This window comes from Ictidomys tridecemlineatus, chromosome 16, assembly GCF_052094955.1.
Source record: "Ictidomys tridecemlineatus isolate mIctTri1 chromosome 16, mIctTri1.hap1, whole genome shotgun sequence".
Classification (NCBI taxonomy): domain Eukaryota; kingdom Metazoa; phylum Chordata; class Mammalia; order Rodentia; family Sciuridae; genus Ictidomys; species Ictidomys tridecemlineatus.
This window is the reverse complement of record NC_135492.1, coordinates 3666338-3671582: the sequence shown is the minus strand read 5'-3', so window position 1 is coordinate 3671582 and position 5245 is coordinate 3666338. Positions and strand designations below refer to the sequence as shown.

Below are 5245 nucleotides of genomic sequence, written 5' to 3'. Positions count from 1 at the left end.
TTCTATTCCCAAAACTACAAGAAATTTTTAAGAGAGTGTAGTTTCAGTTGTATCCATTACCAGTTACTCTGATGACACCTAGTAAGTGTAAGCATGTGTCACTCAAGTGTCCAGATCATTGGCTCTGCTGATCTGTGGCATGAGCTCCTGCCTGGCTGTCTGCTGAGTGAGCCTAGTCTTGGTGGGCAGGCCAACTCTGCTCTGCTCCACACAACTTCACACTCTAGTCATGTATTAGAGAGAAGCATCCAGGGGATGAGTCAGGTTTTCGAACTCCTGAGACAAACTCTTTACTTCTACCTTGTATCCTCTCCAATGTCATACCAGGCATTAGCCACATGTTGTGCCTGCTGTCCTCTGCTTAAACAGGAAGTCTATTGAGTCTATTGGATATGAAGACACCTGGTCTCTGGGGCTGACATGGCTGGTTTGGCAGTGAAGTGGGCACAAAGCCTCTTCTTCAGAGCTCACAATAAAGCCCTGAAGAACAACCAGGAGACTGGTCCAGCAACAAGGGGTGGGGGTGAGAGTGGCTTTCTATCCTCCTTAGAGTGTCCTATGAAACTGAAATTGTTTGACATGGTGCCATCGAATCTTAGCCTTCTTTTGGTGGTACTGGGATGGAAGTTTCCAGTTTCTCCCAAAATTTTTTAAATGATGTAGTGTTATCTCTAAGTTATAATTTTTTAAATGATGTAGTGTTATCTCTAAGTTATATATATATTCAAAGCAGAATTATTCAAGAAAAAACTGATATATAATGGGTTATTTCCTCTTTTCTATTTCCTTTAAATAGGCATGTGACTTTTTTAGAGAAAGGTAACAGTGACTTTCACATATTTTGCCTGAGTGTAATTGTCATATTCTATTAGTTACTTTTCCTCACATGAGGAAAAATTGTACATGATGATGCTGAGGATATTATACACTGAATTTGGGATTGTTCCATAGGCCTCTTATGTTCATAACTACTCTGCACTTCTCAATGAGCCATGGACATGATTGTCAAATGGACATTATTGTTATTACAATGCTTAGTCAATTGTAATCAATACTCTTCTTCACCATTCTGTTATTCTTCGGACCTCCTAACACTTTAATATAACTATGTAGATTGAGTTTACAGTTAGTTCCAAACATGAATTTTCAAAAATCTCTTTTTTTCTCTTCAGGCATCTGCTACCTATGATACCGTGTTACAGATGGAGTACTTGGACATGGTGGTGAATGAAACTCTCAGGTTGTACCCAATTGCTGGCAGACTTGAGAGGGTCTGTAAGAAAGATGTTGAATCAATGGAGTGTCCATTAGGAAGGGGACAGTGGTGATGATATCAAGCTTTGTTCTTCATCGAAACCCACAGCACTGGCCAGAGCCTGAGGAGTTCTGCCCTGAAAGGTACAGGGCCTCTGGGAAAGGGAACCACCCTGGGCTAGGGTTGTCCAAGCATGTCTTTGTATTTCTTATCATAGATGACAAATAAGTAGCTATGTAATTATTTTCATATATTTCTTTGTATTTTAAGCAGTTTTATTGTTATAAATATAACACTTTCTTGCAAAATGATATGAATTTGTGTCAAGGAACAAAATGAATGCTATGTCCATTCACTATCCTAAATTCTTTAAAAAAATTTAAATTGCGTTTTTAAAAATAAATGACAATGAAATGCATTAAAATTCTTAGTACACATATGTAACACAATTTCTTATATCTCTGTTTGTATATAAAGTAATTTGCACCAATTTATGTTTTCATATCTGTACTGTAGATAATGATGTCCATCACATTTCACCTTCCTTGCTAATCCCCTGCCTCCTCCCTTCCCCTTCCACCCCTCTGCCCTATCTAGAGTTTGTTTATTCCTCCCATGCTACCCCTCCCTACCCCACTATGAGTCAGCCTCCTTATATCAGAGAAAACATTCAGCATTTTTTTTTTGGAGTTAGCTAAGTTCACTTAGCATTATCTTCTCCAGCATCATCCATTTCCCTGAAAATGCCTTGATTTTATTCTCTTTTAATACTGAGTAAAATTCCATTGTGTATATATGCCACATTTTTTAATCCATTCATCTACTGAAGGGCATCCAGGTTGGCTCCACAATTTATCTATTGTGAATTGTGCTGCTATAAACATTGACGTGGCTGTGTCCCTGTAGCATGTTTATACCTTTTACGTATAAACCAAGGAGAGGGATATCTTGGTCAAATAGTGATTCCATTCCCAGATTTACAAGGAATCTCCATTCTGCTTTCCATATTGGCTGCACCAATTTACAGTCCCACCAGCAATGTATGAGTGTACTTTTTCGCCTACATCCTTGCCAACACTTATAATGGCATCATAATAGTTGCCATTCTGACTGGAGTGAGATGATGTCTTAGAGTAGTTTTGATTTGTCTTTCTCTAATTGCTAGAGATGATGAGCATTTTTTCATATATTTGTTGATTGATTGTATATCCTCTTCTGAGAAGTGTCTGTTAAGGTTCTTGGCCCATTTATTGATTGGATTATTTGGTTTTTTTTGGTGCTTCACTTTTGAGTTCTTTATATACCCTAGAGATTGATGTTCTATCTAATGTGTGAGGGGTAAAAATTTGCTCCCAAGGTGTAGTCTCTTTATTCACCTCACAAATTGTTTCTTTTGCTGAGAAGAAACTTTTTAGCTTGTTAAATTCTTTAAATAATCATGAATTAATAATATGATCATGTTCTCATAAACATATTTCTAGGCATATGTAGATATTTTTGCTAAACTAGATTGTATCATATTTGATTTTTGCTAGCACCTGATAATATATGCATTGAACCTCTGCATGTATGATTTTTTTTTGCAAGGTACCAGGAGTTGAACTCGTGGGTTGTCCACCACTGAGCCAAATCTGTAGCCCTATTTTGTATTTTATTACAGGCAGGGTTTCGCTGAGATGTTTAGGACCTCACTAAATTGGTGAAGCTGGCTTTTAACTTGGGATCCTGCTGTCTCCACCTCTCAAGATGCTGGGATTACAGGTGTGTGCCATGATCAGCGTGTATGTATGGTTTTTGCATCTATACTTTCAACTAACTTATAAATGTTTTTTTCTTGTCAGTTTTCTCTAAACAGTGTAATACAATAAGTATTTATGTAGCATTTAAATATTATTAGTTATTATAAGCAATCCAGAGATGATTTAAAATATATTTCAGGATATGCATAGGTTATACAAGTATGTTCCCATTATTTTTATAAGAGACTTGATCACCCAGGATTTTTGTTTATTCCTATGCTAAAACTAATTATCCTCAGATATGGCACCATGACTCTGTTTGTGTATATGCATGTGCGTGCATGTGTGTGTGTGTGTCTGTGTGTGTGTGTGTCTGTGTTTATGTGTTTTCAAATTTTATATCATGTGCCATAACTGACATAATCACTATCTCATTTCATTGTATGTATTCACTCTCATACTCCTTATATTTTATGTGTGTTTTGTTTTCTTTACTGTCTCAATTTACCATGATTTCCTTTGAAACAGCATTTATCTCATCTCAAAAAGACTGAAAGGTCCTGTAGGCTAAGGAGAAGAAATGTGGAAAACTATATAGGCTAAGGAAGAGAAAGGCAGAAAAACTCCATAGCTTAATAATTCTCAGAGCAAAACCACAGCTGTATTTCAATGACAAGCCCATGAAATCATTTTTTACACTATTGTTTGGGGGTGTCTAAGGCACAAACTGAAACAAGTAACTGTTGTGGTTTTAATATTTCTTTGACTTCTCATCTATTGTAAAACCAGGTTCAGTAAGAATAACAAGGACAGCATCAATCCTTACATTCACATGCCCTTTGGAAATGGACCCCGAAACTGCATTAACATGAGGTTTGCTCTCATGAAAATAAAACTTACTCTTGTCAAAGTAATGCAGGCCTTTTCCTTCCAAACTTGTAAGGAAACACAGGTCAGTACCTTTTCATATACATAATGTTTTATTTGAAGATGTTTTTCGAAATAGAGGGGCTGAGTCACAGAAAAATATATGTTCATTCATTATTTAATTCTTAGATCTATAGTTCAGTGAGTTTCTTTTACACCATCTTTGAGATTTAGAGTTCTTCACCATGGGGGCTCCAAATCTATGGCTTTATGAAGACCAAAGTGTAAAAAACATATGGGCTCAATGAAGATTAGTGTGACATGTGTATGTATGAACTGTGAACTTAAGCACAGTGTAGATTCAGCTCCATGTCTCCTGGAGAGACCCTGTGCATAGTCATGAGGTGTGGTGACCACAGGGTTCTGATTTTTGAGGAAAGTTCTCCTCACCAGAACTTACAAAACCTGCCTATCTCAGGCCTTGTACAGTATAAATGTTTATAAAATAATTTTTCAGATAAATGAATAATTTTACTATCCAATCATGACACACCTTAGAGAATGAGTAGGACAAATTCAAAGTACATGATACTAAAAATAGTTTTTTTGTTTCTGGAGCATCACTGGGCTTAATGTATCTTCTCTACTTTGCTGCTTCGGTTCCTGGTGTTTCATTCATTGCTTCTCCATGTGCTTGTCTATACATTACAGATTCCCCTGAAATTAACTAATCAAGGACTTCTTCAAACTGAAAAGTCCATTATTTTAAAGGCTGTGTGCAGAGATGGGTCAATAAGTGGAGCCTGAACTTTCCTAAGGATTTTTGCATTGTTGTCCTCAGAGCCTGGGACCCAGAACATCAGAGAACAAAAATTTATTTTGTGAAGAAAACTCAAAATAAAGATAAACTCTATATTCCTCAATTGATAAATGATAAGAGATGCTGGACCTTTGCTGAGCTTGCTAGGGTCTGTGCAAAGTATTACGTATTTTCTGATGGAAAGGAGGTACCCACTTCAGTTCTGGATGTGAAGACTCACCCTTTCTGGGTATAATGGGCTCTCTCCTCTCACTGCCAGTTAGTCCTGGCAGCTCCTCCTGAGCTCTGATTAGAGAATCAACAATTATCACCAAATATTTCAATAATTTTTAATTAGAATGAGGGTGGTTGTGGTGGCTTTTGTAGTGACATTGATATATGATGTGTTCTTTGAAATATGTTGGGATAAATTTTATAATGAGAAAGTCAATAAACATATCCTTATAGATGTTTATCTGAAGCATTTATGTTTATTTAAGGGGATATATAGTACTGAATCAGTGAGAATAAAAATTCAGTCTTGTGATCACCATAATCAGTGAATACATGGAGCTTTTTCAGAAA

The 5245-nt window shown here is 36.6% G+C and overlaps 1 long non-coding RNA gene across 1 annotated transcript; it reads left to right on the top strand.

Annotated features, from left to right (window-relative positions):
- The first annotated feature begins 1004 nt into the window (after positions 1–1004).
- Positions 1005–4996, top strand: LOC144371451 (uncharacterized). Its single transcript, XR_013431448.1, has 4 exons — positions 1005–1398; positions 2916–3016; positions 3784–3946; positions 4573–4996. It is a non-coding gene; the product is annotated as an uncharacterized LOC144371451 (long non-coding RNA).
- The last annotated feature ends 249 nt before the right edge of the window (positions 4997–5245 follow it).